This window comes from Malaclemys terrapin, chromosome 13 (genome assembly GCF_027887155.1).
Source record: "Malaclemys terrapin pileata isolate rMalTer1 chromosome 13, rMalTer1.hap1, whole genome shotgun sequence".
NCBI classification, from domain to species: Eukaryota; Metazoa; Chordata; order Testudines; family Emydidae; genus Malaclemys; species Malaclemys terrapin.
The window spans coordinates 24,163,202-24,175,853 of NC_071517.1; positions in this window are offsets into that span (position 1 = coordinate 24,163,202).

The following is a 12,652-nucleotide window of genomic DNA, read 5'->3' on the forward strand; positions in this document are numbered from 1 at the left end:
GGGGAATGTAGGGGCCAGGGGCAAGAGCACAGCGGGCAGGGTGGATTTGATTTAAATCATGATTTAAATCACTAGTCAGGAAGACTCGATTTAATCATGGTTTTCTACATAAAAGTGCATTCTTGTTGGTTGTTATAACCTTAATACATATTCTTCCCAACTCAGAGATAGATGTAGGTTTAATTTTTAGAAGGTACACACTATACATTTTTAAACAGTGATTTATTTTGAACACTTTTCAGATGAGTTTTACAGCTATATCAGAAAATGAATGATTGTTTGGTTATTTCATTTACCAAAGATACTTGAAGCAGATATTTATGAAGTCATTGGGAGGTGAACTATCTCCAATTCAACAGGTTAATCATTAATATTTGGAGGATTTTCTTGCCAGGCTGTATTAGGAGGAGAATACCACCAGACAGACATTTAAATTGTTTTATTTAACTAAAACAACAACGTTAAGTATTCTGGAATTTTTTCTTCAACAGCAAACATAATATTTTAACAAAAAAGCACATGTCCCTCGTGTCTCACATTTATCTCCACACTTCTTCTCCTTGTCCAGATCTATTCCGCCCCCAACAATCTTCTATTCATAGAACTTTCTGAAACTTTTCACTTTTAAAGAGAGGAAAGGCATTGACTCTGTGTACTCAAATTTGCAGAGGCACAATAGAGCTAAGGTCTGTTATGTCTCATCTGTATATATTATTTATTTATTAAAAACATTTTTGCTATTAACAAGCATGTTACCTCTGGAGACACAAATCCACAGTTTGAGAACTCCAAAACTTTATCTTCTAGACTGAGCACTGAGTCCCATTGGACAGATAGAAAGATTAGCCTAAATAATCTTTACAGAAGCCTGTGGAACCCCATAAGATTGGGTCCCTATCCATGAACTATTAGAAATCATTTTTCTTAAACATTACATGAATATATTGTCTCATACGATAGAATTAGAATGTATAATTCCTATTCCATGATGAGATATAATGCATCTTAGTTAAAACTATCTTTAGATAGGTTTTTTCCTCAAAAATCTGATTTAAATACAAAAAATCCAATTTTTAATTTTTTTTAAAAAAGTCATTGATTTTTATCCACCCTGACAGCGAGGCATGGTGTGGGGGAAGGACTGGTCCCCAGCTGGAGCGAGGCAGGGGCCAGGGGCAAGGTGAGTACAGTGGGACATGGGGGGAGGATTAGTCCCTGCTGACTGGAGCAAGGCAGAGGCTGGGGGTAAACTGCAAGCGCAGCAAGACTGGGGAGGGGGTAAACAGGATACCCCCCCCGCCCCTGCCCACATAGAGCAGGTACCTACCTTCTCCCTGGTTCTAGCCCATTCTCTTCGTCTCTCTCTGCACCAAGCTGAAGGGGGGGTGCACTGAGCTCAGGGCTGGGGGTGCAGGGTCTGGGAGGGAGTTAGGGTGCAGGACCAGGCTGGGGGTTGGGGTGCAGGGTCTGGTCAGAAGCTAGAATGAGGGAGGGGGCTCAGGGTTGGGCAGGAGGTTGGGGTGTGGAGCGCTTACCTGGGGCCACTCTCATTCGGTGCGAGGGATGCAGGTGGGAATGTGGGGGGGGGGGGTGCAGCAGTCAGGGCATGGGGTGTGGGGGGCTGGGTATGTGTGGGGGGTGCAGGTGTCAGGACTAGGGTCGTAGGGGTGTGTGGCAGGTGCAGGAGTCCGGGTAGGGGGCTGAGGGTATGTGTGGAAGGTGCAGGAGTCAGGGCTGGGGTCGTGGAGGTGTGTGGGGGTGCAGGAGTCAGAGCAGGGGGCTGAGGGTGTGGGCTGGGGTTGTGGGGGTGCTCCCAGCCCCCTGCTCTGAGCGGCTCGGGGTAGGGGGGTTGGAGGGGGTATGCCCTGATTCCATCCCCTTCCCCAAGGCCCCTCCCCTGCCTCTTCTCCGCTTCCTCCCCGGAGCGGCAAGTGCACTGCGGCTCGGCTCCTCCCCCTACCTTGCGCCAGCAAGCAGCTGTTAGGTGGCAGGGAGAGGGAGGGAGAGGGGCAGGAACACAGCACACTGGGGGAAGAGGCGGAGTAGGAGCTTTGCTGCAGCAGGACAGAGCCCCAGGAGCCGGTAACACCGAGCTTCTGCCCCCGCAGGAGAGAGCGGATGGCAGAGAAGAGCGGGCTGGGCCGGGGCCCCTTTGGAGCGTGGGACTGGTGCCATGGCGCACTGTTCTTGAACACTTGGTATTGGCAACACTCAATGTATTCCAGGCCCTCAGACTGTACAGATGAGATAGCACATGGGGGCAGTGAATGGTTTAGGGTGAGCACTCAGACAGGGGGAGCCGTTTAAGGTGAGCACTTGGGTAGAGTGAATGGATTAGGGTGAGCACTTCGGGGAGTGATTTAGGGAGAGCACTTGGTGGGTGTAATGGGGTTTACAAGCCCCATACTGAGCACAGGCAGAAGAGAGGGGCACTTACAGGCAATCAGACTGACCACACCCCAGTGCAGCTGACCGAACTGTCAATCATGGAGGCACGCACCCATGGCTGTGACCAGTAAAAGGGTGAGCGGTTCAGGGAGAGCCTACAGGTGGGGAGCATGCTAGGGGGAGCATTTAGGTGGACACACAGTTCAGGGAGAGTACTCAGGTGGATGGAGCGGATTAGTGTGAGCAGTAAGGTGAGGCTGTGATTTAGGGTAAGCACTTGGGTAGAGGAGAATTTTAGGGTGAGCATTGAGGTGGGGGAGCTGTTTAGGGAGTGCACTCAGGCTGGCGTGTTTTGGAGGAGCATTTGGGTAGAGTGAGCCGATTAGGGTGAGCACTGGGGTCGGGGAAGCAGGTGAGATGAGGAATGGGTCAGGGTGAGAATTTGTATGGGGGGTAGCGGTTTAGAGGGGCACATAAGTTTGGGAGTGGTTTGAGGGCAGTGCTCAGGCAAGGGAGTGGTTTAGGGTTCACCTTTCATGTATGAGGAGTGGTTTAGGTTGAGTACTCAGGTCAGGGAATCATTCAGGGTGAGAAATCAACTGGGGGGAGCAGTTCAGGGAGAGCCCTGCAGGGAGGGGAACAACAGGGTCTTTGGGAAAAGGTTGGAGTGGGGTGTGACACACATGGCAGAGGCCTCATTGCTTGCTGCAGATGAGGCCCAGCTGTCCAGGCAGGCAGTGGCACCTGCCATTGTCAGCATGTGCTGTAACTCCAGTGCCAGGCATGTGAACCCAACCATGGGGGCGTTGGGTACTTACATTTCCCTGCATTAGCACATGAATGGGATGAGCGATGGCGATGCCTGAAGCAGGCACATTTAATGCTTGCATGTGTTGTTATTATTCATCAATGTTTTCCTTGCAGTGGGTTGGTTTGATCTTATGCGATAGCTCTGGTGATCTCTTTGTCACTGGGCATGTAGTTTTCCGAATGCGCATGACACTGCGGGAGAGTGTCTGGAGAAGAGAGAAGGAGGCCAGAGCCCAGTGGGGTGTAATATGGGAAAGCTGTGAAGGTTAACTGAAGTTTGCTTAATGGAATCTTGCCAAAGAGAGAGAGATGCCAGAAAAACAACTTTATTTACCGTGAGACATGCAGCTGCAATACAGAACCAAGTGCCACACAAGGAACGATATGCGTCACAGAGGCTGTAGTGATGGGGCATCCATCACCTGTGGGTTCCTGCTCTCTCGTACAAGGCAAAGGTGGTATAGTGTGGGAATGAGGATCCGGGAGCAGATGAAAATGGGAAAGTGCAATAAGCACTGGTCCTGCTCTGTACCGTGCAGGAGCCGGTGGAGGGTCAAACTACAATTTGTCTATGGTTCTGTGGATGCTCCCCTGAGGATTTGTGCTTCCTAAGCCTTCTCTCGCTCTCTCATAACCAATGTTTCCATCATGCTTTTTCTGCCTTCTTCCTGATGGACCCAGCAATAAAACCCAGGGCTCCTGTACTGCAATCCCATGCACTCCCTCAAGAGTGCTCCCTCATGGCGACAGTCTTTCTCAGTGAATAACTCTAATGCTTTCAATGAAGGGCCCAACCAGCCTGCTTTGTGACTACAACATTGTGTCCGAACAGGATTGAAATTCAGACACAAATACTCATTTGAAGCCAGTTCTCCTGAGAAAAGCTGCTGGCAATAGAGGAAGAGCAAAGAAGGGTCTCTGCCTTGTTTAATGGCTATGGACTTGGAGAACAAGCTCCTGAAGTTGAAGATTGCTTTGGTTTTGCATATGATGGTAGGCAAAGCATTAGAACACATTCCCTTTTGAGACTAAGATTGAAAGAAATAGTGTGATGGATACTGCACCCTGAAAAAGAATGGAGCCTAATAAGGGAACCTAGGACAGTCCTTTCCTCGTCTCCAACAACAAGAGGAGACAATAGAATGACATATAACAGTCCTTAAATCTACTAGTGAAATTTGAAGAAGGGGAACTGTCACAGTATAAAATGCTCACCTACCGCCCGGTGCCTCATACACCTTTGTTATTTATTAATAACTAACAGCAGTTCTGATGAAAGACAAGATTGTTTCTGCCATCAATAACAACATTGTGAAGGGGCAGTTGTTAAGAGTTATGCAATTGTTAAGCCTTAACATTAACTAATGCCGGAGATATCTGCAGAGCAGCAAATAAAAGTCCTGGTAAATCAGGAGGAGAATAGAGAAGCAGCTGGTGCGGAAGTTATTAAGACAACAACTCCTAGAAAGACTGCATTTCATGAAACATTAGCAGTAACAGTGAGGGAAGGGAAAATGGGCTTGGCAAGATGTGCTACTGAGCAGCCCGGGCATGTGAAAAATGACAGAAGCTGCAACAGAAAGAGCCCTAGTGTGACGCAATCAGCATGCACATGATCACAGCAATGGGTGATGCAAACATTGCTCTTGGCAAGCTGATTATTAGAACAGGCCCCCAGGTCAGAATTGAGGACATTGAAGAATGAAAAATAACTGGGGAATTGAATAGAGACTGTCCCAACTTAATCTGATACAAGAATCCAAGCCAATATGCTGCCAGAAGATATATACCGGGAAAATCAGAGCGCATCCACTGGATGGGGCCACAGAGGTGAGATGTCGGTCGGGGTAACACCTTGTCTGAGTCTCCTGCCAGGGCTTAGGTGTGAGTGAGGGCTCTGAGCGGCTCGCTAGCTATGGAGTAGCATCATCACTCAGGCAGCCTTGTATGGGCCCGTCAACGGAACCGTATGCACCGGCAGGTAAGGTGGCAGCTGAGCAGAGGTTTTGTGAATGTCAGTAGTACCTAAATGGTGCTTATGGAAGGCCCTTGGGAACTGAATCAGTGATTGGAGGGTGTAGCCTCATCTCACCTCACCTACTAGGTTCCACAGCTAAGAGAAGATGTCTCCTGCTGGGATATGTGCACATCCCCTGAGGGGCATGAGCAGTTCATGGCCAGAAGGGAAGCCCCTGGGATTAAATAATGGTCTGGGAAAAGCTTCTGGGTGCAGTACTCTGGCATCCACTTCCCCACTTCATCTGGCAGTGCCCTGATGTATTGCCCTGCATGGCACATGACAAAGGCTGTTTATTTGGGGGACAAGGGGGTTAAGCTGGGAGGGTCCCTTTCCTACATGTCACTGGAGATGTATTTTTGTGTTTTTTATTCTTTTGTGAGTTACAGCGCAAGAGTCGGAGAGAAGCACAACACACATTGAATGCATAACACTAGATTTTATAGAGAATATATAAAGCAAGATCCTGTCTCCATTAAAGAAATGACTGATGTTCGGTTGGAATTATTATCTTGCTTTTCAAAGGGGAGATGCAGAAGAGAAGCATAAAGACGTGGTGTGAGCAGGAGAGCGAGTGGTGACAATGTTCAGTTGCTTGATGGGTAACTCATGCTCACAATACAGCAGCCTCAGCCAGGACTGGACAGGGACATTAACATCCCTACTCTTATGACAAGGGCCACAGCTCCTTAAGGAAGCCACGTGCTGAGGACCTTGCTTTTATGTCTCCTCCCAAAAGGAGCAGGAGCTTTGGAGTAATGTTTTGCCAGCTCCCCCACTGGGCCTGCATTCTCTCTCTCCAGTTCAAAGATCTGCTCCTTCTCTAGAGCTTTAGCTTGGTACAAGAAACCGTCACTGTATATGCCCCAGAGATGTTCTAAGGCATGGCTCCTGCATTCACCCCGAAGCGCATTCAGATGCCATGGTCAGTGAGCACCAGCCCTACACAGCGTTCGTTCTCAGAATCACAGCTCATAAATGATGCAGGCTGTAAGTAGCAGTGGCTCTGATAAGGTGTCTGCATATGACCAAAGGGACAGGATTCTGACCCATCCCGCCCCAAGGCGGGCTCTGTGCTCCTGGGAGATAATGAAGAATGCGTCCTACATGCGCTCTCACCCCTGCAGGTTGGCCTGTCAGCTCAGGGTGAGGCAAATTGGTAGGAGGTGAAGAAATGCAGGTCCCTGATCTGAGATAAATAAATGCATTCAATTTCCAGAACTGTCCCTGTGGACTCTTAAACCAGCACTGAACTCATCTGATGAATGTGATCGCCAGAAGCTGTGCTCTCTCTTTACACTCAGGGATCAAGTTCCTTTGCCTCTCTGTGGCTCCCTTCCCCCTGTGGAATAAAAACAGGGCAGTAATCTCTGTCTGCCTCATAGTAAGTGGTGTACGGTCTTCACCACGGCTAGATTAACGAGTGCCAGATGGTGTAGGGGTGGGATGGAACCCAGGCCCTACTGCCTCACCTCTGTGCTCCTTCCTCAGTGAAAAGGGGGCACTTTGGAGGGATGACAATATTGACAAAGAGGATGTGTTTTACCAGCTCCTGGATTTATCATGCCTGGTTCACGGCAATTCAGTAGCCTGGGCCTGGGGAACTACAAACCTAAAATAGCTTCACAGTACAGACCTTAGCAGTGTTTTCTATTGCACACACCCAGGCAAATGTTCATATAGTCATAACTCCTCTTTTACAGTACAGTATCCTGAAACATGGCAAAGAGGGTTTTTACATTACAGACTATGTTCATGGCAGATTTCACATTCATGACCTCCACAAGTCTTGATCTCGTTCTCTGACATGCCACCACCCCCAAAATTTTAAAAGGCCAAACATTGAACAGCTGAAGGATCTTTATTTTTCAGCCTGATTACAACACTGTTGGAGGAGATTTTGCTCAAACTTTCCAGATAGAATCACCTTAGCACAGAGACTAAAGGTAGAAAATTTCAGCCGCCAGATGAAGGTTTTAGAAACTTGTATGTGTAAGAAAAAAAGCAGTTATAATGGAAGCTAGTTTTGGACTCTCAGTTCTAGAGGGCACTGCTATCAACCAAGAAATCACAATGTAAATTGTATGAATACAGTTGCTCACAATCCTTTTGTTTGCTTTAAAGACACACAACCAATGTAGGAACAACATTTTTGGCCTTTTTTTCCAGACAAAACTTTTGCAAAAAGTTGTCAGTTTTCTTAAAAATCTTCCCATTTTCACTGAAACCAATTTTTAAAAAAATGTTGTTATTCTGTTTTTTTCCCTTTTTCCTATTTTTTTCTCCTCCAAGCCTCTCTTTGCCAATGAATGTGATAGAATGAAGCATGTCTAGGTTTAGGGGAAGGGGATTTACTGATATTTTTCCTTTTTCCTTTTCATTCTCTGTAGCTTTCCCAAAAGTGACGGAGCACTAAAAGGAACGCTGAAGCCTTGTAACTCTGACACTTTTCCAAAGTTGGAGAAGTCTTCAACATAAAAAAAGGAAAATTAAAAAGTGGGGAACCCCCCTAATACCAAATTGTTGACATTCTTAATTGTATTGTACTTGGAGGGGGACAAAAGGGGGAAATCAAAATTAAAACTGGAGGGGAGGGGTTGGAGAAAAAATCATGAAAAATTTTGGAAAAAATAATAATTTGTTCTATTTTAAAACCCGCAAAAGGGAATCAAATTTAAAAAATGTTCACAATATTGTTTTGTCACTTTTTGAAATATCTCTGTGTCATTTCCCACAGTGCTTTGTCTTCCTGCAAAATACAAGCACTCCTGTTGGAGTCAGTGGGGGATACCCATTGTATCCTGGGAGTGGGATTGTTGCACTGCAGAATGCCTGGGAAAATCAGCCATGTGGGATGTGGTTAATGTGGTTTATTTGTGAATGACTGAAGTCACTGGATGTGTCCCAATAGCTAGTCTAGTAGCAATGATGCATCAGCAGAGGGTTTCTGAAAGACAGGTTTGGCAGGGAGTTATGGTTTAAAAGGTCACCATTTTCAATCAATCTGGTTTAAAGCTTAAAATGGATATTGGAGAAGCACAGATGGATGGAGAGATATTTGTTTAGCACAACTGCCTGGCAAGTCAGTATTTTTCTTGAGCTGCCATGAGATGGGTAGAGACTTCCCTGCTCAAAGCTGTTCCAGCCAGCTGTGGGTTGGGGGGTGCTGGCATTGGGTAGGTAAGCGGCAGGCTCCAGGCACCAGGGCTACCAAGCCAGTGCCTTTCTCCAGCACTCGAGCCACAGCTGAAGTTTATTGCTACAAGCCGATTATTTGGAAATATGAAATAAGCTCATTAAATTATTTGCCTAAAATATCCATGTGGTGCTGCACAAAGCTTGGCAGCACCACTCCTTTGGATCCATCACCTTGTCCTTGGTGCTGAATCAGGAGTAGCCACCCTGCCCCACTGGGAAAATTCGAACGGACTGGGAGAGTTCTCTCTTCATCCGTGACATGACAGTGACCATGTGCAGCTTGCAGTTTCTTTTACCTATGCAGAATAATACCCTGGCCTAGTGTGTGAAAGCCGCTCCCAACACCTGTCCAGATTGTTAGTTTCCCAGTCCTTAGTGCAGGTGGCTAGGGCTTGGGGCTTTTCTTTTGAAGGTTGTAAGCTCAAATCTTGCTGAGAAGCATACTGTCTATTTGGCTCCGGTTTGTTTGGAAAGCTGGCGTGGGATCTGTTTGGATTCTGACATTCTAACTAGTCAAGTCACCTAGCAGGAGTTCAATGCTGCTGAAAATTAAGCTACTTACTGAGATGCTAAATGTGGCTTTAGGCACCCCGCCGGAGCCCCCAAGTTCTGAACAGCTTTGTCTCTGTATTCAGGTCCACAGTGGAAAATGCTCGACATTTAGCGAAAGGCCCATATGGGACAAAGAGAGAAATCACTGGGAAGAAATCAAAGAACCCAGGATGAAGGCAGGCGTCGGAGTTATTTTAAAAGTTGAAAGGGATGTTTGCAGCTCCCTCAGTGAGGGGTCTCTAGCACCATACTTTCAGCATCATTACTCTCATCTCCCGCAATTAAATTTGTTCCTTTTTGATCCACTCTTTCAATGGGATCAGAACAAAAGAGGCAAGTATAAATGATCCAGAAGTATTTAGTCAGCACCCTGTTCAAAGGCTTCGCTTCCTCCCTGAACTGATGCTAAGTGAGCCAATAAAACGTGCACAGCAATTAATAAGAAGAAAAATAAGAGCTTAAAACAGCAACAAAATCATGTTGTTCTTGTGCTCTGGCCTGACACCCGTTAGCATTGAAAGGCTAAGAAGATTTAAACCCCAGAAATGGCAGAATTCGGCACTTTAAACAACAATAGAAAATAAGTACGTTCTCCTTTGAACAAGAAGAAATGCTGAGCCCCATCAGCTTCCCCGCTTTTTGTGTTCAGCCAGAGAAGTCAAAATTGCCTGCATCCTGCCAATCCCACTGCACTCAACTGGGAGGCAAGACTGGGATAGTTGGGAGACATACAGGTCCTCAAAGAATCCATTTTGAAGCACTTGGAGGAGAAGAAGGTGATCAGGAACAGTCAACATGGATTCACCAAGGGCAAGTCATGCCTGACCAACCCGATTGTCTTCTATGATGAGATAACTGGCATTCTGGGGATATGGGGAAAGCGGTGGATGTGATCTATCTTGACTTTAGCAAAGCTTTTGGTACGGTCTCCCACACTATTCTTGCTAGCAAGAATACTGAAGTATGGATTGATGAATGGACTATAAGGGGGATAGAAAGCTGTCTAGATCGCCGGGCTCAATGGGTAGTGATCGATGGCTCAATGTCTAGTTGGCAGCTTGTATCAAACAGAGTGCCCCAGGGGTTGGTCCTGGGGCCAGTTTTGTTCAACATCTTCATTAATGATCTAGATGATGGGATAGATTGCACTCTCAGTAAGTTCGTGGATGACACTAAACTGGGGGAAGAGGTAGATATGCTGGAGGGTAGGGGTAGGGCCCAGAGTGACCTAGACAAATTGGAGGATTGGGCCAAAAGAAATTTGATAAGGTTCAACAAGGACAGGTGCAGAATCCTGCACTTAGGATGGAAGAATCCGATGCACTGCTACAGGCTGGGGACTGACTGGCTAGGCAGCAGTTCTGCAGAAAAGGACCTGGGGATTACAGTGGACGAGGAGCTGGATATGAGTCAACAGTGTGCCCTTGTTGCCAAGAAGACTAAAGTCATATTGGGCTGCATTAGTAGGAACATTGCCAGCAGACTGAGGGAAGCGATTATTCCCCGCTATTCGGCACTGGTGAGGCCATATCTGAAGTATTTCATCCAGTTTTGGGAGCCCCACTACAGAAAGGATGTGGACAAATTGGAGAGAGTCCAGCGGAGGGCAAAGAAAATGATGAGGGGCTGGGGCACATGACTTATGAGGAAAGCCTGAGGGAACTGGCCTTATTTAGTCTGCAGAAGAGAATAGTGAGGGAGGGATTCGATGCAGCCTTCAACCTACCTGAAGGGGGGGTTCTAAAGAGGACGGAGCTAGGCTGTTCTCAGTGGTGGCAGATAACAGAACAAGGAGCAGTGGTCTCAAGTTGCAGTGGGGGAGGTTTAGGCTGGATATTAGGAAAAACTATTTCACTAGGAGGGTGGTGAAGCACTGGAATGGGTTACCTAGGGAGGTGGAGGAATGTCCATCCTTAGAGGTTTCTAAGGCCCAGCTTGACAAAGCCCTGGCTGGGATGATTTAGCTGGGGTTGGTCCTGCATTGAGCAGGGGGTTGGACTAGATGACCTCCTGAGGTTTCTTACAACCCTAATCTTCTATGATTCTATGAAATCACAAGTGACATACATGTATTTGTTAACTTGCTGTTCAGTTCTACACTGCAGCTGGAAGAGTGCAGTCCAGCTAGGGTAGACACACCATGCTAGTTCTGATTGACCTAGCATGCTAATAACACAATGCAGCAGCAGCTGCACTGGTAGCAGGAAGGGCTGGGCTCCCGATCAGAGTCCTGTGTGAAATCCTAGGTACCTACTCAGGGCAGCTAGCCCCTCTGGTTGCTTGTGCCACCATGGCTACACTTCCAATTTAAGTGGCTCGCTCAGAGCTGTTGCATGCCCATCTGAGGTGGAAATTATATTTGCAGCTCCAGAGCAGACACCCTCTTACTGACAATTAGCCATGATCTGCTTTCCCCTACAGCCGGGCTCAAATGGCCCATGTTACTTGTGATCTGGCAGCGCCCCCAGAAAAGAACAACTATAGAAAATGTTAGCTCTGCCTGGTATGGTTTGGCATTCCCAGGGCTCAAAGGCCAGCCAAGGATGGGGCTGCTCTGAAATGTACAATGAGGAAGTGTATGAGTCTGTTACTAAATCTGTTCAAAAGTGCCTGAACTAGGGGAAACCAGTGAGAAAAACTATCTGCTATATTACAAGGTGCGAAGAGCACGGTCCTGAGGGAATGATGGGCGCTTTCTGGGCACCTCTCAGGAATGGGAGGTCATGGCAGACCTGGGGTGAGGTGCCTATGTTACACTGAATGAAGCAACATATGGGCCATCTAAGAGTACCTGGGCAGTAACAGTAACTTTATGTCCCAGACAGTTGAGACTTCAATGAGAGGAGGATCCATCCCAGACCTACTTAGAGAGGACTGACTGAGATGTGAGACTAATAGGGGGACTTCGGCCCAGTGACTGTGAGCTACTCACATTCAGCATAGCAAGGGACACCGCAGTGCAAGGGCATCAGATTCCAGGGAATCAAATATCAAAGGAGCTAAGAAATCTAGTGAGTCCCAGGCAATGGGTGGGTGAATTAAGACCCCTCGGCAACAAAGAAGGGAGGGGAATCCTGAAAGATGCTATAATTAAGACTTTGATCCTGAGAAAAAGGAGCACCCAAGAAATAAGAAATGACCAACGTGACTGCTGAAAAGACCCAAGAGTGGACCCTCTGAGCAGGAGATGGAAAATGGGGAGACAGACGGAATATTGGTCACTCCCGGCTTGCAGGGAAAAGAGAATGGCCGCAAGCCCGCAGCCTGGCCATGCCACATGGAAATGTGGGCACGACAATCTAAATAACTATCCAGAAGGCACAGACACCAAGCAGAGAGAGGGGATACCTGGCAGGGCAACATTCACACCAATGGACTGAAGTTCAGAAAGGGAAATCTCAGGCTGAATCTAGGGTGTTCAGAACTATACTGGCCAAAGCACTCGGTGGTATCCCAGAGGGATCAATCCACAATTGGCGAGGAGAGGCCCTGGAGAAGCTAACTGGTCAGTTCCATCTCTAGCTTCTCTGGGCTCTACCCTGGTGAGGCTGGGACTGGGAGCACTGGCTGTGCAGTCCTGCAGAGCGTCGACAGGGCAGTGCCTGGGAGGGAGGAGGAGTCTCAGGAGACGCTAGGAGAGCCCCCATTGTGAACAACCACCAGGCCGAGCATTTGACAATCAGCCCC